This window comes from Dama dama, chromosome 28 (assembly GCF_033118175.1).
Source record: "Dama dama isolate Ldn47 chromosome 28, ASM3311817v1, whole genome shotgun sequence".
NCBI classification, from domain to species: domain Eukaryota; kingdom Metazoa; phylum Chordata; class Mammalia; order Artiodactyla; family Cervidae; genus Dama; species Dama dama.
The window spans coordinates 61,509,687-61,531,462 of NC_083708.1; the positions used below are offsets into that span (position 1 = coordinate 61,509,687).

The 21,776-nt window shown below is 45.0% G+C and overlaps 1 long non-coding RNA gene and 1 other non-coding gene across 9 annotated transcripts in view; one reads left to right on the forward strand and one right to left on the reverse strand.

The window, feature by feature from the left end:
- Window positions 1-2,065: 2,065 nt before the first annotated feature.
- The window catches only part of LOC133048293 (uncharacterized), a 64,063-nt gene continuing 44,352 nt past the window's right edge, over window positions 2,066-21,776 (forward strand). The window contains exons 1-4 of one of the 8 annotated variants that reach the window (XR_009690990.1): window positions 2,112-2,193; window positions 2,755-2,824; window positions 5,412-5,563; window positions 12,925-13,035. This is a non-coding gene — a long non-coding RNA (uncharacterized LOC133048293). The other 7 variants (XR_009690984.1, XR_009690986.1, XR_009690985.1 and 4 more) reach the window with 7 other exon arrangements.
- On the reverse strand, window positions 5,409-5,571 carry LOC133048333 (U1 spliceosomal RNA). The gene has a single exon (XR_009690999.1). It is a non-coding gene; the product is annotated as a U1 spliceosomal RNA (small nuclear RNA).

Here is a 21,776-nt window from a genome sequence, read left to right on the forward strand (position 1 = left end):
TGTTTTCATCTGCTCAGCCAGTCTATGTCTTTTGGTTGGTGCATTTAATCTATTTACATTTAATGCAATTATTGATATGTATGATCCTATTACCATTTTTGTAACTTGTTTTGGGCTTATTTTCTATAGGTAAATATTTTCCTTCTCTTGTTCCTGCCTAGAGAAGTTCCGTTAGCATTTGTTGTAAAACTGGTTTGGTGGTGAATTCTCTTAACTTTTACTTGTCTGGAAAGCTATTGATTTCTCCATCAAATCTGAAGGAGAGTCTTGCTGGGTAGAGTTTTCTTGCTTGTAGCTTCTTCCCTTTCATCATTTTAAATATATCATGTCATTCCCTTCTGGCTTGTAGAATTTCGTTTGAGAAAACAGCTGATAGCCTGATGGGCATTCCCTTGAATATTATTTGTTGTTTTTCCTTTGTTGCTTTTAGTATTTTATCTCTGTCTTTAATTTTTGTCAGTTTGATTATGTGTCTCAATGTGTTCCTCCTTGGGTTTATCCTGCCCGGGACTCTATCCTGCCTGGGACTCTGTGATTCCTGGACTTGGTTGACTATTTCCTTTCTCACGTTAGAGAAGTTTTCAGCTATTATCTCTTCAAATACTTTCTCAGGTCCTTTCTCTCCCTCTTCTCCCTCTGGGGCACCTATAATGCAAATGTCAGTGTGTTTAATGTTGTCCCAGAAGTCTCTTAGGCTGCCTTCATTTCTTTTCATTCTTTTTCCTATAGTGTGTTCTGTGGCAGTGATGTCCACAATTCTGTCAACATTTCACACATCTTCTCAATCTTTGCTTCCATTCTTTTTCTGAGATCCTGAATCGACTTCACTATCATTATGCTGAATTCTTTTTCTGGAAGGTTGCCTCTCTTCCTTTCATTTAGTCGTTTATCTGGGGTTTTATCTTGCTCCTTCAAGGAATCTTCCCAGCCCAGGGATCAGACCCACATCTCCTGCACTGGCAGGCGGATTCTTTACCACTGGGCCACCTGGGAATCCACTTGAGTTGGGGAGTAGGACTAACAGGCAGAGGTTGATGAGGCTGCAGACTTTTAGTTATAAAATAAACAAGGTCTGACGTGCTAACTTTACTATATTTGATAACAATATTCTATAATCAAAATTCACTAAGAGAGGAGAATGTGCTCATTCTCACACACACAAAAAGGTAAAATTATGAAATGATAAACATGTTAACTAATTTGATGGGAAGAATTCTTTCACAATGTATACATATATCAAATCATCACATTGTATCCTTTAAATAACTTAGTTTTGTCAATGATACCCCAATAAAGCTGGAGAAAAAAAAAGAGATCAGGAGGAAACCTTTGGAGGTAATGAGGTGATGAGTATGTTTATGACATAGATTGTGGTGATGGTTCATGGATATCATATATACTTACCTCCAAACTCATCAAGCTCTATTTACTTGAAATATGCTTTTTGTATGGCAATCATACCTCAACAAAGTGATGAAAAAAAGAAACTAAAGAATGGGTGACTATAGATCTAAAGAAGGGAAGCGAACAATGAGATAGGTTAAACTGTGTCTACATAATTTCTAGAATGGATATAAAGCTTAAGATAAATGCAAAAATCATTTTTGAGGGCTAGATGCATGCTGTAATGGACAGCAATAATATTAAGTAAAATTTCACATGTTATACAAAGAAATATGTGTTTGAGGATATGCACATATTTATATATCCAAAAACCTATTTCAGGTAGACCTGAGTTAAAATCTTAGCTTTACCTTTCAGTTTTGTGTGATCTTGGACAAGCCTCAGTTTTCCATCTGTAAAATGAGAAGGCTGCAAGACGCGGGTCCACCCAGAAGCCGTCTCAGCCTTTAAGATGCTGCCCCTTTAAGGAGGGCGGGGTAGCGGAGAAGCGCGCCCCCTCCCTCTCCTCGCGGAGCCTTCCAGACCGCCTGTCTCCGGCCTCGCCCCGCCCCCTAGGGGAGGGGCGGGAGCAAAGGGGGCGGGGAAGGAAGACGGTTTATCTTGCGGGACGGGCGCGCGGCGCGTGCGAACGGCAGGACAGGCCCGCGGCGCTCACTTCCTGGCGTTGCCCCTTCCCCCTGCTCGCCGTTACCCTGTACATCCGGGTCATTTGCCCTCCCCGCTGGCAGGAGCCGCCGCCGCCGCCGCCGCCGCCGCCGCCTGGCTCTCGCGGCTCCGCCGCAGGGGCGGGTGCGGAGGGGTTCCCGGCCCGGCCGCCGCCGCCGCCGCCCCGCTCCGGGCCCGGGGCTCCCCCTAGCGCCGCTGAGGAGCCGCCGCCGCGGCTCGAGGAGGGCGGAGGAGCGGGGCTGAGAGCGCGCCTGGAGGCTCGCGGGGAGGGTGACTGGTTTATTTTTCCCCGTTTGCCTCGCTTCTCTCACAGCCCTGGCTCGTCTGCTCCGCGACCCCATTTTGGCGGAGAGGCGGGCGCGGTGGGGCCGGCGCCCACCCCGGCGCCCTCCCCTGGCGTGCGGCGGCATCTCCGCGGGCGCCCCGGGCCCTCCTCCGCGCCCCGGGCCGCCCTGGCGCTCATTCATTCGGCTGTGCCTTTCTCCGCCCCTGCCTCCTTCCCCTCGCGTCTCCCCGCGCGTGCCCGCCGCCCTTTCCCGTGGCCTTTGGCTCCGGGCGCTTTCCCCTCCCGCGTCTGTGGTCGTCCCCCGACCCGGAGGTCCCACGTCCTTCCCTCCCAGCGGCCGCCTTCCCTCCGGTGCTGGGCCCCGGATCCACACCCCCTTCTCCCTCGGACTCCACCAGGCCTCGCCCGGACACGCGGCCCTCCTGATCACCTGCCTTGAACTTGGTGCCACGATACCGCCCGATTCAGGTGTTGCGTGGACCGCAGATCCTTAGCATTTAAAGTCCCGGTTCTCGGTCCTAGGGTGTGGCCTTAGCTGTGTTTGCAAAACACACGTTTCTACTATAATTATCCAAATGCATGACTGCCAAACTGTAGTGGACTTGGCACTTGCTCTGTGTGTGTGTGTGTGTGTGTGTGTGTTCCTCATGGTTATTCTGTGTGTGTGTGTGTGTGTGGTCCTCATGGTTATTCTGGGTCACACCAAATCTCTCTCTCCTTTTTTTTTCCCCTCCAAAACACACGTTTCTACTATAATTATCCAAATGCATGACTGTCAAACTGTAGTGGACTTGGCACTTGCTCTGTGTGTGTGTGTGTGTGTGTGTTCCTCATGGTTATTCTGTGTGTGTGTGTGTGTGGTCCTCATGGTTATTCTGGGTCACACCAAATCTCTCTCTCCTTTTTTTTTCCCCTCCAAAACACACGTTTCTACTATAATTATCCAAATGCATGACTGTCAAACTGTAGTGGACTTGGCACTTGCTCTGTGTGTGTGTGTGTGTGTGTGTGTGTTCCTCATGGTTATTCTGTGTGTGTGTGTGTGTGGTCCTCATGGTTATTCTGGGTCACACCAAATCTCTCTCTCCTTTTTTTTTCCCCTCCAAAACACACGTTTCTACTATAATTATCCAAATGGATGACTGTCAAACTGTAGTGGACTTGGCACTTGGTGTGTGTGTGTGTGTGTGTGTGTGTGTGTTCCTCATGGTTATTCTGTGTGTGTGTGTGTGTGTGTTCCTCATGGTTATTCTGTGTGTGTGTGTGTGTGTGGTCCTCATGGTTATTCTGGGTCACACCAAATCTCTCCTTTTTTTTTCCCTGGAGGAGTGTGTGATTGATTTGCTCTGAATGTAAAATTTGGCCAAAGATTGTTACTCTTTGAACTCCTCCACATTCCTTCTCCCGCTGTTCCATGACTGATTTGCAACATTACCTGTTAATACTGTTTGTTGGTGAAGCTTCTTGTCGACTCATCTGTCACCAGCAGTTACTGAATGTCCCCCAGTGTGCAGAATACTGATGAAATGCCTGAATTCTTGCAGTGCTACAAAATGCCATTCTGGAGAAGACAAAGACTTGGGGCATTTGTTTTCACTTTTTCTCCCCTCCCTCCTGTAAATTTACTGAGTTTGAAATCTTTTTACTCCTTCATGTGTAATGTGGAGAATGTGTATCAGTTGTTTGTTCTTATAGTCTTGCCATTTGGAAGACTGGCATTCCAGAGGAGTGTTTTGTATAGCTCAAGGAATTTCAGTCACTTGGGTGTTCAGAGACTTATTGCAGATCGTTTTAGACTAATGTATCAAGAAAAATAAACTGATCCTTTTTATTCTTTAATTACACTTAATAATAGAAACAAAAGCTCTGTGTCTGGAACAACTTGGTAATTGGGGCTTATTTGATAGCCTGTTTGTAAAGTGTTGCCGTTAACTAAAGCTACCTGATTCAGCATTCATAAAATGAAATGACAGCAGTTTTTCTAATGTGACATTCATAGTTCATAATAATGAACTCCAAGGAAGGTACTTAATCCTGAAGTGCACCTTCCTGCGTGTCAGTTGGATACAATTGCTGTCAATATTAATAGCATTTGTCTAACAGCCCTTTCTTCTGGAGAGGTAGGTACTAAAAAGGTGGTTGGCTGTTTGTCCACTTTCAGGTTTTGGATGACCACTTGAAGCACTAAGATTACTTAACTTGGAGTCAAGATTGCATTTTTTTTTTTTTGGGGGCAGAGCAATTTTGCTGGGTAATATATATGTTAAATTCTTTAAAACTTTAACAGGTAGCTACTTGAGAAAAATCTTGTTTTGTAAAATGTAGGATAAAAAGTATGAATTCTAGATTGTTTGATGATTGCATTAAGGCTAGATTTTTCTCTCCTAAGAAAAAATGGTTGATCAAAGGAAGGCATGATTAGTAAATTGACCCTAGTTGCCCCAGCAAAAATTCACTTTCAGATGCTGAGTGAAACTGAGTGAATGTACTTTATTTCTGATAGATTACAAGTGACATGTAACAGCTAACTTAAGATTTTCTCAAAACTTTCTCCTTCAGATGGGTGAAAAATAGTGTCATTCTTGATGTTATTTGACTCATTTAAAGTGGTCATTTACCTTTACTTAGTAATTGAGCAGTAGAGACGGATGCTTATTTCATTTAATCCTAGTCTCCTTGGGGAAAATATTGTACTGTCACTTTTATGAAGTTACTTAACTCTTAACTATTAATGCACTCCAGTGTTGGAACATACAATTTACTCTTTTCACTGTTTAAGGAAAACAACATTTCAGGAACATTTAATCACAGTGTTGGTGGCGCCCACTGTCGCTGTGGTCTCGCCTTTCCTGTTACTTTGTAACAGGGTTTGGCCCAGTGCCTGCCTGTGCAGTGGACATGCAGTCAGTGTTCCGACTAATTGGATGAATGGCAGGTTTGCAACAGTTAGACTGTAGCACTTTGTAATTATGTGGCAAAAGTTTTAGAGAAAGATGTTGATTGCTCTCAGATGCAATTTTCTCTGGTAACCTGTAAGTTTTTTTTTTTTTTTCAGGGGAAAGCTCGCACGCAGTCCCCCACTACCATAAATTACACAGTCGAGTTTCCCCTATTTGAGGAAATCGCAGAGGTCAACACACCGGAGTGCAACGGGTGAGCCTCGCCCTGGGAGAACCACCTTCTTGATAATGGTGTCTCCTCTGCCAGGTAAGTATACTTGTAAGTTTTGAGAATTGCTATATATAATTATTTTAAACTGCTTTGAAATCTTTGGGGAGAAACTACAATAGACATATCAGTTTGTGATATGCTTTAGTTCCGTGAAGGGATATGTTCACTGAAAATGGATATTTGTTGTATGTATCTTGTCAACATTCATGACCAATGGTAATTCAGATAATTTCTTGTATATTTAAAGTTTCTAAAAATCAGCATAAAAACTCTTTTGAGTGTGTGAGTTCATCCTATATTCAGTTCACTAAATAAGGTTAATTTTCAAGGAGCATTTTTTCATATAGTAGAAAAGTAATGAATCTGATAATGTGGCAATGTTTACTTAACATTTCAGTGGTGGTGATGATAATGATGTTAATAGTAACTAACACGTAGCTAGTGTGTGCTACTTGCCGGGCAGTGTTGTAAGACATTTAATCTTTACAACACTCTAATTCTAAAAGGTGATAGTATTATAGACTAGGAAACTAGTAAGGTTAGGTAACTGAAGGGACACAGAGATGGAGGACTGGGTCTCTGCTCCTAATTGTTACTCTGTAATAGTGAGCACCTCTGTGCCACGTTCTCTATACGACCGTGCAAGGTGTAGGTTAATTCCTAGTTAATTCTTAAGTAGAATTAGCAAAGTAAGGCTCAAGCTGCTTAGGTAACTTGTCCAAGTACTTGCCCAAGTAGGATCAAGAAGGCTGGCATTTCAACGCAGGCCTCTGTGACTTGTAGTCTTCACTAAAATTATTTCAAAGTACTAATTTGAGGTCCTGTATTTTATGTTATATATTTAGAAGGCATACTTAAAACAGTGAGTCTCCAAACGTTTTCACCTGCCACACAGGATGGATAATGTTCACTCTTCTCTACTGTCTGTGAGCATATACGTTACATGTCAGTTGCATATAACATAACACAGGCAGAGTGAGATGTGACCTGGGGAGTCGCCTGGCTGGAGCACAGTCCTCAGATAAACCAAGGGCCCCTGTGCATGCACCCAGTGACTCGGGTGTGTCAAGAAGAGTTAATTACATCCTATTTAACTCTACATCAATTTAGGAAGCATAATTCATAAAATCAGTTAAAACACAGGCCTCAGATTTTATGCAGAGAAGGCAATGGCAACCCACTGCAGTACTCTTGCCTGGAAAATGCCATGGACGGAGGAGCCTGGTAGGCTGCAGCCCAGGGGGTTGCTAAGAGTTGGACACGACTGAGTGACTTCACTTTCACATTTCACTTTCATGCATTGAAGAAGGAAATGGCAACCCACTCCAGTGTTCTTGCCTAGAGAATCCCAGGGACGGGGGAGCCTGGTGGGCTGCTGTCTATGGGGTCGCACAGAGTCGGACACGACTGAAGTGACTTAGCAGCAGCAGCAGCAGCACCTGTCATTTTATTCAGTTCAATAGACTTTAAAAATAATTCACATCAGAAAATGTAAAAAACGCCACACCTCAGGGTGCCTGCCCATGGGGGAAGGAGCGCGCCCAGCTCCTGCAGGATATTCAGGAAAGGCATCCACACAGGGACCTGAGCACACCGCACACAGGGACCTGAGCACACCGCACACTGGCTGGTTCACAGGACTTATTATCCTATCCTAGACGTCCCGGTCCTATTAGCCCTAGCTGCAGGGACCGAAAGTTTCCTCTGCCCCTTCTGAAAATATTAGATAATGTCAGTGCAGGGGAATAATACACTCTTTCTGCATTTCTACCCTGCAGTGCAGCAACTGTTGCTCTTGGGGATGATTGTGCTAATTCTTAGCTCATTAACGCCAAGTACTACATGCCTACACACTACTCTAACCAGAGAGAATGCAAAAGAGAGTGTGATACATCTTTCTGGAGCATTGAAGTTTAATAAGATTGAACCAAGGAGTTGGCAATAACTATCCTCTCCCCCACCACATGGAAGACAGAAGTGTGGGGGATGGGGACATGCCCCAGGGGACAGTCCAGTCTCTGAAGTTTCACCCAGCAGGGGAGGAGGGGCAGCCAGGCCAGGGTGGTGCCTCTTCTGGTCGCCCAGGTCCCTCCAGAGCATCCTCTGTGCTGGTCAGGGTTTTGGACAGGAGGCTTCCTGAAGGGGTGGAGGTGTCTACGGCCATACCACCCTGAACACGCCCGATCTCATCTGAAGGGGTGGAGGTGCTGGGTTTGAGTCCCATCATCCAGGTGGGAACATGCCCAGGTCCCAGGGGGCTTGGCAGGTCATCCCCTAGGTGTTTCTGGGCTCACTTTTTTACCCCTCTTGCTGGGCAGCCCACAGCAAAGATGTTTAAGGACACCTCTCCATATTCTCCCAGCCACCCCCTTCTTCTTCTGGGTGAGGCCAGGGGGAGTGACTGGAGACAAATTCTGGGGCTGCCCAACAAGGGTGGAGCTTCCCGCATCAGGCACATCTGGGGGGCAGTGGGTTTTACCGCTGATGTCACAGGTGCCCCTGGTGTCCCGGGTGACGGTGGCATGAGGATCCTGGGTGCCGTGGGCACCACCGGTGTCACGGGCGCCTCTGGTGTCCCTGGGGACACTGGCGCTGTAGGCATCGCGGGCGCCACGGGTGTCTTCTATGTCGCAGGCCCCAGTGGCGTCCTGGGTGCTTAGGGCATCATGGGTGAGGCTGGTATCACAGGTGAGGCTGGTGTCGCAGGCGTCTCTGGTGTCCCGCGTGAAGCTGGTATCACGGGTGTGGCTGCTGTCACGCCCGCCGCAGGCGTCACAGGTGAGCCTGGTCCCGCACGTGTCGTGGCGGTCACCGGCGCGATCGGTGGCAGGGGCGCTGCGCTCATCACGGGTGTTGCGAGTGGAGGGGGCTGAGCTGGGGGTGACGGTCCTCGCCTCCGGGCAGGGTGAGGGAGTGGCAGGCTCTCTGGTCTTCTCCCTTGACTCCTGGTTCTCCTGCTCCATGGTCTCCCAAAGCCAGTCGGGAATAAGCGTCGACACTTCAGGGCTGGCGGGAGGCGTATGTTCTTGGCTGCTGAGGTCGAGGGAAACAGCCGGCCTCACAAAGATGGTGCGGGCCCGCACCTTGGGTACATTCCAGTCTCTGCCAGTGCTTGTATGCCTGCCCTGGATCTGGTCCCTCGACCAGCCCAGTGTCATCCCCATTGTCACCCCAGGGTAATCTCCATAGGCTGGCGGGAGTGGCCATTCCAGGCCCACGTTCAGCCAAGGATGATGCCGAACATCATCTAAAGTCGCCCTGTTGGCCAGGTTGAGCCTTAACATACGGCGTATCAAGTCTTTTATTTCACCTGATAGGCCTTCGGGCACACGGTAGTGCCCTGTGCGGATGCAGTCCCGCAGCTCCCGGAAATCTCGTCCCGTGAAGGGGACGGATCCCGTTACCAGGGTGTACAGCACCACGCCGAGGCTCCACACATCCACCTCTGGGCCTGTGTAGGGCAGCCGCAGGAAGAGCTCTGGGGCCATGAACGCAGGGGTGCCACAGAAAGTGTTCAGTTTTCTTCCTGGGTGCCACTGGTCGCTCAGGCCAAAGTCTGCGAGTTTGATCTTGTTCGCCTCCAGGAGAATGTTGCCCGGCTTCACGTCCCGGTGCAACACGCCCCGCCGATGGCAGTGCCGCAGGGCTGAGACCAGCTGGCGGAACATGCCTCGGGCCTCCCCCTCGGTCAGGTAGCCTTGGGCCTCCAGGTAGGTGGCTAAGTCTCCCCCACTGAGGTGCTCCATGATCAAAAAGAGAGTCTCTTCTGTGTCTATGATCTCCACGAGCTGGACAATGTTCCTGTGGTTGTTCATGCTTCTCAAGGCCCTGACCTCCTGAAAGAGTTGCCGGAGGTTGGTCTGCTCTGTCTTTTCGACGATCTTGATGGCTACCAGTGCCTTGGTGAGACGATGCTGGGCCAGTTTGACCTTGGCGGATTGGCCTTTGCCAATGGTATGAAAGATGTCATAATCTGCAATACAAGCCATCTTGTTCGTCGAGATGGCTGTGAAGTCCTGCATCCCTAACTATACTAACTACCACTAAGCTATACTAATGACCTAACTATACTAACTCTACCACTAAGCCCTCACTAAGAATGCTAACTGTTCAAACAATACTGCGTATGCTAACCGTGCTATACAACTATTCTAATGCTAACAACTATGGTAACAGTGCAGATACTAACTATGCTAGGAACCTGTTAACTATACCCACCACACTAACTATGGAGAAGACTAACTGCTGACACTAACTATACTATCTACGCTAGCAAACTAGTAGCTATACCAACTCTGCTATAACTATGTCAATGATGGTCTCTATGCTAACACTAGCAACACTAACTAAAAACAAATAATAAGATAAAATGAGAAAAAGAAGGGGGAAATGGGGAAAAACAAAAAATGGGGAGGGGAAACTAAAACTGAAAGAAAAATGATAAGACACAAATTAAAAAAATGAGAAAAAGAGAAAGAAAAAAGAGAGAAAGGAAAAAAAAATCAACGAAATGGCAAAAACACAGAAAAACGCTCGCTAGCTATAGGTCCAGCCGTCAGGTCACCAAAATCAGCTTCCAGGGCTCTGCGGACCTGCACCAGCTGAGGGCTTATGAAGGGGGTTGGTGAGCTTCCTCGCAGCGATGCCCTGCGAGGTCAGAGCAGGAAATGGACCAATCGTGGCTGGGATAAACCCAGTGGTTTTTCTCCCTTTTCAGCTTCAAGGCCCATTTACACTTAGGTAAAAGGTCCCAAAGAGATTTTTCTTTAAATATATTAGAGACTGGTATTCACTTTGTTAGAAATTAAAATCTGTAGGAGGCTTCAGCAACTTTTTCATTTCTAGTTTGAAAGTTAGTAATAATTCTAAAGACCTCATAATGTCTCCACTTGAAATATTCAATTCTTTTTCCTCAAACTCTGGTCGCAGTGTGATGACTTAACTGACTTGATGAAACTATAGGAAAATGTTCTATTGTGTGAGACACTGGTAAAGCACATTATTAATGTTTATGAAGCTGAGAGAAGATTTGCCAGGAGGATCAAGAGCAGATTTCTCATGGGGAGCCTCAGAAGTCAGATGACATGGGTCAGTGTCTTTGAAATGTTGAAGGAAAGAAGGAAATGTTAACCTTAGTGCTTACAGAAGCACTAAGACCAATTTGAGAATTTTCGAGGTTTCAGCAAATGATGGAGTTGTTCGATTTTTGCCAGTATAGTTTTGATTTATGAAGTGTGGGGGTTTTGTTTGGCCACAGCAGAAAACGAATGTTGTTTATCCTTTTCAAAGCCACAGCATTTCACCATGGTTGACATAAACAGGGGGGAGAATTCACAAGATGCAATGGAATCAAATTTTGCACAGGACGGTTTTTGGTCTGCGGCTCAAGGCTATGGATGAGTTTGCTCTTTCTGTGGGTTATTTGTATTTTTATCATGTATGGAGAGATGGGTGATTCATAGCTAGGTCAATACTCCTCGTTTAACTGCACAACACATCCATTACTTAGTAATACCCTTAGATTCAACTGGCACAAAACTTAATACCTGAAAAAAAATCCACATTTTTTATGTTTTCATATCTCTTATGGTGTATGCAGCCCTCTTTTCTCCTCATGTTGAGAGCTGAGACTAAGGGTTAGTAAAAGCAACCATGTTTTGAGTGCACAACAAATTCCTATCTGTTCCTCACTAGCTTCTGCTTCATGCACCTTCTTCTTTTGCATTAATTGACATGAAAGAGGATTCATCCTTCTCTCTGGGAGAGTTTTACCTGCTCCATGTTTGGATCCCTTTTCCACTCATGATTGTCCTGAGCTTTAACCATCACATTTAGGTTTTTAAGCACTGACAGAGTCTCGGCTATTGATTTGTTCTAGAGCTTTGAGAAAACCCGCAATCACTGGTACTTCAACAGAATAGTCCATCTCACAGTTAGAAAAAGACCACAGATATGGTCTCATAACAGATTCTCTTCTACACCATATTCTAGCACCCAGCGGAATCATCCAACTTTTATTTCAGCACCCTGAGCAAGCTTCTCCAGATATCTGCATATTACTAGGTATCAACACATTATAAAGCTCTAGTAATTAAGATAGGGTGAAGTAGGGGCAAGAATAGACTAGTATATCAATAGAAGAGAATCAAGAGTCCAGAAACATACCTATGTGCATTTGGTGATTTGAGAAAGGGGCGTGCAGTGGGGAATAGGATGGACTTCTCAATAAATCACGCTTGCTCAATAGGATATACACATGCAAGGAAAAAAAATGACCTTGCACATATCTATATACCAAATGTGAAAGGTGACATTTCAGAAGAAATAGAAGAATATGTTCAGGACTTTGAGTTAGGCAAACACTTCTTATACAAGATGCGTGGAATCCTAGCTCTAAAGGAAAAACCTTGCTAAGAGGACGACGTTAAAATTCTGTGTTTCTGTTCCTCATACAACACTGTCAACACAGTGAAAAGACAAGCCACAGAATAGAAGATACTGATATAATAGACATCTGAAAAATGATCTGTATCAAAGTTATATACATAATGCTTGCTGAACAACAAGAAAAAGACAACAGAAAAATTGGCAAGAAATTTACAAAGGTAATTCTTATAAGAGGCTCTACAAGTGGCTGATAAACATGGAAAAGGTACCTAAATTGCAGGTAGATGCAGATTAAAATGGTAATGTCCGTGTATAACTGAGTAAAAGTGTATATTATGATACACTCACTTGCTCAAATACAAAAGGGAGGTGTGGAGCAACTGGAACTCATATACATTATTGATGGGAGCATAGATTTGTTTTCACAAAATAGTTTGGCAGAATCTATGATAGGAAACTGTAAATAATGTGGCCTAAGAATTCCTTTCCTGGGTATATATGCAACGGAAATTCAAAAGTGTTCTCGTTAGTTATCTATTTTATGTCTCTTTTATTCATAATGGTGTACATATGTCAATACCAGTCTCCCTGGCAGTATTTAATTTCCTGAATTCTGATTACACAGGTGTTTTCACTTGATGAAATTTTCACCAAGCCGTATATTTTTGACTGATGCACTTATATGTGTGTTATACTTCAACAAAATTGAAAAATTAAATCTGTTGTGTGTCAGACGGGGAGGATATGGGGAAAGCCAGATTCTAATTAACATCTTCCTTTGCTCAGCATGGTATATTAAATTTAAGAGGGAAGAGTTCATTGACTTAAAAGGGAGTTGAAGTTAAAAAAAATTAACTATGAATCTTCTCTATATACGTAGGAAAATTCCTTTTCTATCTTTGAGTTTTGATGTGGAAGATATGGTGAAATGTAAGAACATTGGCTTTGTGGGGAAACCTGATAGATGGACTTATGTTTTAATAACATGCGTGCCCTTTCTTCCTCTCTAGCCAGATGGATGGAAGAAGACTGACCTTCTGCCAGCATGCATCTGTCCCTTTGGGTCACCTGTGGATGGCACTTAGTGTTCAAGATACACCTGAGCTTTGTAAGTTCACACTGTAAGTAACACATTGCTGCTTGTGTGTTAGTCTTATCTCCTCAGTTAGACTGTGAACATCATGTAAACCAAGACCTGGCATTTCTTATTTCTGTGCAGTCTCCACCATAATTAGGAGAGAATGGACCACAGAGGCTCAGTAAGCATGTTCCATTGTATTCGGTTGGCCAAAAAGTTCGTTTGGGTTTTCCTAATATCATACAGAAAAACCTGAATGAGCTTTTTGGCCAACCCAATAGAATGTCAGATCACTGAGTTTGTGAAATCTGAGGTCTAAGGAGGTAAGTCATTTGCCCAAAGTCACTTGGCATCGTTGTCTTCTAAGTTCCATCCTTGTCCAGCCAAGATCCCTGCACAGCCTTGGTGAGGAGAAACAAACCACGCGCCTTCTGTTCTGTTCCCTTGGTCCTTCCTTACTTCTTAGTGCAGAGATGCAGAAATACAGTAACTCAAGTTTGTGAATTCTGATTGTTCTGCTTGCTGATTCACAGAGCAAATACTGCCTAAATATGAGGCTCCTTGGCTTTGGGAAGGAGGAAAAATGTGCATAGTCTTAAAAAAGTCAAAGACAGTAAGTGACCTGGCTCAATTCAGTGTTCAGATCTGCAAAATGAGAACGTATCAAGCTTTTGTGCACCTTCTGTGCCTTTTCATTTAACTCCAGGGGTGATGATGAAATTCAAATCCTTATAAATCCCGAAAGGTGTTGAAATCTAATCTCAGTCTTTTGAAAAATTGCTTATTGTTTGCTAAGGGTCACTTGAGTTCTTTTCAACAAGAATGCTTCATCCAAGTAAGGATTATTAACATTGGTTTTCCAAAGTATAAAAATAAGGTAATTAGATAAGAAACAACCTGACTTTTGAGGCTCTATTCTGTAGATTCATTAGGGATCTAATCTATAGATTCATTAACTTAAATAATTACTAGCATCTCTTATAGACACAAACAATTAATAAGCACAGACAACACGTTAATAAGCACTATCCAGAAGTGTCACATATGTGTGTGTGTACCTCTACTTGGGGGGAGGTGAGAGTGAGGGATGAGGGGAGAGGGAAGGAGGAAGGGCAGGAGAGAGAATATGAATGTGAATGACTGTGTCTTTTACTGAGCACTTATTACATGTCAGGCACCATACTAAGCATTTTAAATTCCTTATTTTCTTTAACCTTCATACTTATTCCAAAAGTATTATCTTTACTTTATATATAAGGTGTAGCTGATTGCTTTTTCCAAATACCACCACTGCAACCTCTCCCATTCCACATGTTCTTCTTACAATGTGACTTTTGACCCTTGTCCTACTGAAAGGTAGGACAAAGGAACATATGTTCCTTCCTTTCTGATCTGGCTGGGCTGGTGACTCTGGCAGAAGTCTCGGGGTAGGTCATGAGATGTGTTACAGCTTTTGCCTGCTTCCTCTTGGTTGCTTGCTCTTGGGACCTGGCCATCATGCTGTGAGGAACCCCAGCAGAGCTTGCAGAGGGAATGTGTAGGTAGGTGGTCAGAGCAGCAGCCTCCATTGCCAGCCATGTGAGTGAGTGAGCCTGCAGGTAATTCCACCCCCCACTGCCAAGTGATCCACAGCCTTGTAGCTTCTCTATCCGAGGTCTCAGGCATCTGTAAGCAAGAACAAGCCATCCCACTGTGCCTGTATCCAAGTTTCCTGACCCAGGGAATCTACGAGCAGAATAAAAAAGCTGCTGTTTTGTGCCACAAATCCAGGCTTGTTATACAGTAACAGAGGCTCGGAGTTGCAAAGCTAGTTGCCCAGGATCACACAGCAAATTAGTGTAAGAAGCAGAGTTAAGCATAGGTCTCACTCCAGAGCTCATGAGGTTCTTAATTACTCTCTTGAAAAAGCCTCACATAGTTGCAAGTCCTGCAAAACCAGTGTCTGTCACTCTGGGATACAGAGGAAACCATCATAATGCTGACTGCTAAGGAACAAAACCAGGTACCCGGGAGATCAGGAGGGGACTGGTGGGCAGTGTGGTCCAGCAGGAAGAGTCACTGCCCCGGTGATGAGTTTTGCCAGGGAAGCAGGCAGGAGCTCAGATGCAGTTCCTGAGGCTTGAGCCATGGAGTAGCCCTGGGATGGAGTGATGCTGCCAGCGTGCTCGAGTCGTAACTGCACCTGGCAGCCTTCCCTCTCTCCGTGGGAACAGCCTCCAGACTTCCCTCTGGCCAGTGCTGGGCCAGGAGCACATAAAGAACTGCATGTCAGCGAGCGCTGGAAGCTCTTAGCAGAGAGTAAATGATTAGTGGGAGGCCAGGGACAAAGCTGAAAAAAGGAAAGTGGTAACACAAAAGAAGGGAAAGAAAATTAAAAATGTTTGAACTCCTGGTGTATGCCAGGTATTAGGCAACATGCTTTAGCTTCTCTTTGTTCATGTACTCTTATAAGATCCCATGATATTTGTATTAGTGGCCTCTTTTTAAAATTAAAAAAATTTTAATTGAAGTATAGTTTACTTACAATGTGTTAATTACTGTGGTACAGCAAAGTGATTCAGTTATACATACATATATGCATATATATACATATATATATATACGTATATATATACACACACATATATATATACAATATTTTTGTTATATTCTTTCCCATTAAGGTTTATCACAGGATACTGAACATCGTTCTCTGTGCTATACAGTAGGACCTTGTTGTTTATCCATCTCTGTTCAAAGCTTACATCTGCTAATCCCAACTTCTCACTCCATCCCTTTCCCAACTGCTCCCCATGGCAACCACAAGTCTGTTCTCTATGTCTGTAATTCTGTTTCATAGATAGACTCATTTGTATGATATTTTAGATTCCACATGTAAGTGACATCATATGCTATTTTTCTTTCTCTTTTTAACTTACTTCACTTAGTATGATAATCTCTAGTTGCATTTATGTTGCTGCAAGTGGCACTATTTCATTCCTTTTTATGGTTGGGTAATATTCCATTATATGTATGTACCACATCTTTATTTAATGGCCTCTTTTTTTAAAGAGGAAACAGACTTGGCAGTTAAGTTACTGGCTCAAGCCTTACTAGCTAAGAACTGATGAACTAAGATCATGGCTCAGTATAAAGTGTCTGTGTGCAAAGCAGGAGATGTGTGTTCCATCCCTGGGTTGAGAAGATCCCCTGGAGAAGGAAATGGCAACCCACTCTAGTATTCTTGCCTGGTAAATCCCATGGACAGAGAAGCCTGAGGGGCTACAGTCCATGGGGTCACAAAAGAGTTGGATGTGACTTACCAAACAACAACACCAAAGATCAAAACCCAGGTCTGAGTAATTAACAGGATACTTGGTCTTGAAACACAGTCCTACTCTGCTTTGCTTGGGCTCTCCTGCCACAAACCATGTCTTAGCCGAAGCTCCTTCTAGAAGTTCACCTTCATCCCTTGGGACCAGTCCAAGTCCCTCTTTTTCTTCAAAGCTAACCCAGACTATTTTGGGTCTCAGTGATTTTCTTTTCTATCTGTTGACTATAAATCCTGCACTTGGGAATTATTCAGATGAACATTTTGCTTTACTATCTATCTTTTTTCCTTGTTTATCTTGATTTTTGCAAAGTCCGAAGTCTGTACTCTGGTTTCTTTCTTTTTCACACTGGCCATAATGCCTACCACTGTGCCTAAGGCAAAGTTTATATCCTAATGGTCCTCAACGAAAACATTTGATTGATGAATCCTCACTTGAATCTGTAGGAAAACATACCTACAGTAACCAGAAACAAAGCAAGATAAACTCCCTCTTCATTCTCTCTCCCCATTCTCAGAATGGGTACTGCCACAGAGAACAGGGCATGAAAGAGGGGAGATGGATACCAGCTGAGTACCCAGTCAGACTTGCACAGAAGGGAAGGCATCTTTCTGCCTGACAGCCCCTTCTGTCTGCTGCTCGGGAGATGAATTACCTGGCAGCAGCAGTGGCAGGGATTTCTTAAGAGCCAAGATCCTCTGATTCAGAAATTAGACCCTCGCTGACATGGTTTCGTCCACAGTGGACCAAGACTTAACACCAATCAGTAAAGGTGCTCCATGGGGAGTAGGGAGTTACTTCCTGCAGCAACCGAAGAACTGGCCCAGCACTGCCCACTTTAGACTTTCTGTTTCTTGGGTGACACTCTATTGGCTATACAATAGCTTATCAGGCCCCCAAAGTCATGGTATTGAATGCGTCATTAAATCTTGTGAGCTCTGAACCCTTGGCTAATGAGTCCCTAGCGATGAGCGTGATTGACAGGTCCCCCGGCTCAACACATGCCCGCTTCAGTGCCTCTGCTCATAGTGATTCCCCCACCAGAGACTTCCGTCTTCATTTCTCTCTGCTTTTGTGGAAAATCTTAGCTCATTTTCAAGGCACAGTCCAGCGCTTCCCAGAGGCTCTTTGTACTACAACCCACACTAATGTTTCATTTCTCAGAAGAAAACCTAGCATGAGCTCTACATACCACAGAGTTTAGTCCTCAGAGACACATTCCCCTAGTTCCCCGTGTTCCAAAGAGGCAGCAGGATGCAGTGAAAAGAGCCTACAATTTTGGATCAGTGGGACCAAAACCCATTATTCCCCTGCTATGCAGTCCTGAAGATCTTTTCAGAGTAGCACAGGCATCCTTGTTCATCCACCCTAATAGCTGCATTGTCTGCCCCTGGATGATGAACCATCACTGTCTTCAGCTGATGGGCAGCAGGCGAGTTCCAGCTTTTTAAAACAACAGTGAGAGGAGATTGATTCAAGATGGTGGATCAGAAGGATGTGTGCTCACCTTCTGTGAGAGCACCAAAATTGCAACTAGCCGCTGAGCAGCCGTCGACAGGACACTGGAACCCACTCGAGCAATGAAAATTCTTATACATACCTCTTGCCACATGTGCACAACCGTTTCTAGAGGATAATGTGTCGACTCCAGATGGACCATAATTTTAAGGCCATTTGTAATCCTTTTTGCCTTGTCCTTCCTCCATGCAAGTCTAAAATACTACAGGGAAAAACATGCCCTCTCCAGCGTTTGGCTCTGACTCTGGCATCCACCCTATGCCCACAGTCACCTCCCAGCTGAAACCAAGAGACTGGCTCCTCCAAAGTGGCACGAGTTTCATCTTTGCTTTTGTCTGTTCCACCATCTCCCTCACCAGCTGGCCGGGCTGCACACGCTCTGGGTGGGGCGGAGTGCACTCCCAGGGGGCCACCTCTTCTTCCCCAGGAGGTGACTTTTAAGGAAAAAGATACTGTAAGGAATATTAATGGAAAAACTCAAAGCCAGAAAAGTCTGTATATATATTTTTAAAGCTAGAGAACCCCACAGAAGAAAAAGGATGTTTTTTATTTCCATGAAATCTGACAATCCATAGGGAGCCCTGAGGGACCATCAAAAGATTTCTGATCTTGGAAGACAATGGTATCTCAAAAATAAATCGCGAGTCTTTGAATCCAAAAGACACAGGTTATAATCCCAGCTCTGCTAGAAAACCATGAATAAGGGAGTTAATTGTTGTCTGCCTCAGTTTTCTCATCTATAAAATGGGGTTGATATCCCTGAACAGTGGTTGTCATGATAATTAGAGGCAACATCACATGACACTTAAGAGAGTGCCTGATACATAGTAGACAGGGAACTTTGTTTTCTGGATTGGTCTATTTCATTTCCTTTTCTCCCATTCTTCCTGCTTTTCCTCACATCTATTGAGATCCCAGGACTGACTTTCCCCATATTACACAGGTTAGTGACCACCAGAAATTCTCTCTTGAGTTGCTTTCTCTCCATTAAGTGAAAAATGTGACATGGTCCTTAGAAGGCTACTTGTGAAAGTGCCTATATCCATTCAACAAGCACGTGTTGAGTATTAAGAATGCCTAACCCCTGTGTCAGGTTCTGGATGAGTGGCAAGGATAGGTTTTCCGGTTTGTGTTTTGATAAGGAACAGAATTGGGCAACAGTAGCTCAGGATTGAAGATAGACGATGCCCCCAGAGAGGTTCAGATGACAATTTGGCAATAGCAGCAACTATGTCAATAGCATTTACTGTGTTCATCACCTCTGTGCAAAGGAAGAGCTTTCCACACATGATGTCATTTAATACTCAGAGAATACCCTTGAAGTCAGTGTTCTTACTATCTCCACCTTCCAGAAGAAGGAACTGAGGCACAGAGAAGTTATTTTCCTACGCTGACATGGCCAGTAAGTGGCAGAGCTAGGATTCAGCTGGAAGCGGGCCAGTTCCAGAGATCAAGTTCTGTTCCTGCAATGCATAGCTTCCCGGGAGAACTGGGGTTAGGAGGGGACCAATGGGACGTCAGTATTTGCTAAAGAGAGGGTCATTGAGCAAGAAGGATGATAGAAGCTGCTCCAAATAGAGGGAATGGCAAAACTATAAAGGCAGCTTGGAGCTGAGGGAACAGATTGATGCACAACCTGGCCTGGCTAGAGCCTTGTCTGGACCTGGGAATCAAAGGGACACCAGTCTTAGATGGGGGCTGGAGACATGCCAGGTACCATCCTTCTCCCATTTTGAAGAGGGGAAAGTGAGAGGGGTGGGAAGTGACTCACCCAGTGGGCTAGTAGACTGAGCTTTTTTCTAAGATCTTTTATCACCTCCTCCAATCCTGTGGGCACACCTCCTGTGACACAGCTGCTCCTGATTACCCCCTTGGAAAGGGCTCCATTCTGCTCCCAGCAGCTACTGTGTCTCCTCATTTTAAGGTCCTCTTTCCTAAGCCACCAGATTCACATGGTGACTGTCATCACGTAGATCTCTTGTTTCTGTGCTAGAGGAACGCGCTATTTTCTGCTAGCAACCTTGGGCTTCATTCACCTATGATCTTGCTTGAACACACTTGGGTAGAAGCATTCATTTGCCACAGGTGGATGGTGGTCCTTAAGTCATACTCAAACCATGGGGCTCCCCACAGGACTCTGAGCACACATTCTCCATCAATTCAATTAATGATGCTTTCATTGTTCTCTTTTTAGAACTCAGGACTTCTTTCCAGGTGAACGATTGGGTCTCTGGATCTCAGGGTGCTGTATTTCCGGAGGGGAATTAAAAAGAAACAGGGGTTCTCTCCAGGAAAATGTAGATCTCAGGAAGAGATAGGCAAGTCTTTCTGCATATAGAGCTGTGAGGGCTTTGTTTTAATGTAGTCCCATTCACAGCCTGGATTTTCCAAGGTACGTGACAAGAAAGAAAAACACAGCAATCAGATTTTTATCCTTGGAACCAAAAATGAGGGCTGAGAGAGAGGAGAATTCCTTTTAAAAAATCTATGAATATGATATTCTGAGTGTGTCTAAATGCATTAAAGGTACAGTGGTGTTTTATACTCCCCATCATTCTTCCAGGGGTGGCCAACTGCTGGCCCATAAGCTGAATCCAGGTGAACTTTGGCTTCATCTGCAGAGCTCTGCTGGAAGTGACTGTCCAGGGCTGAGTGGGAGTGGTCCCCTTTTAGCTGATGCAGGCTTGCCCAGGTCAACACAACCCCCAGCTGACCCCTGTTTTTGTGTTATTGAAAGTGTTAGTCAGTCATGTCCAACTCTTGGCGATCCCATGAACTGTAGCCCACCAGGCTCCTTCATCCATGGAATTCTCCAGGCAAGAATACTGGAGTAGGTTCCCATTTCCTCCTCCAGGGGATCTTCCAGACCCAGGGATCTAACCTGGGTCTCCTGCACTGCACGCAGACTCTTTACTGTCTCAGCCACCAGGGAAGCTTATGCTAAATATCTCTTCTGAGTCCCTTCCCCTTCCCTGTAAGCCAGAATCTTCATCTATGGAATTGGGATGGGGGTGTGATTACATTTTTTTTTTTTTTTTTTAACTGCCTGCCTCCTCTCACTGGAAGCTAAGCTCTAGGAGGATGGGGGTTTTGTCTGCTTTGTTTGGTGATGTCTCTTGTAGCAACCTGAACCATGTCTGAATGTAACAGGTGCTAAAGAAACATTTCAGGAGAGAAATTGTCCTAAACATCCTTTTCAGCTCGGGAAACACTTTCTGAGTGTTTTCATATTGTGATTTTGGAGGAAAACAACAAAACCAAACACCTTTCTCCTTCAATTAAACTGTTCAAACCCTGGACATCCATGACAGTCTAGAGATTTGACTTGCCCATTGCTGATGGCCAGAACTGCTGGCTGAGGGGCAGAAAATGGTGCTTTTCATTTGCATGTCCAGGGAAGCTTTTACCCTCCTGTCACTGCCTTCATTTGAACACTTGTATGTGGCTTGTGCAGGCTCTGAAAGTTCTACTCCTGTGCTTCTCCACGGTCTGAGAAACTGATCACTGTCAGAGCTTGGCTCTGGGTCTCGCCACTGGGTAGCAGAGGGTTAAAGTTGGAAAGGAAGGAGGCATGGAGCTGGAGTCCCCAGTGATGGAGGATCACTGTCTCTGCCCAGATCACCCTGTCACAGCTGCAGCTCCTGTTACCCGGGGAGATGTACTCTGGTGAGTCCTATAGGAGCTCCTCCCAGGAGCCTGGCCTGTGGAGGGAGCAGGGTCTCTGCAAGGCCTCTGCCTTCAGTGGCCATGCCCAGGGTCTCACTCCTTTGGCAGATAACACATGCAGGGCAGGCAGATGCTGGGCTCAGCGATTGTGGCAGTTGACTAGCGTGATTTCTGGCTGAACCATGGACCTCACTTCTTACACTTCAAACTGACTTAACTAAACAACATCCTAGCTCAGTGGCTTTCCAATTTTAATGCCCACCTGCCCTGGGGGATGAGGAGGGCTTGT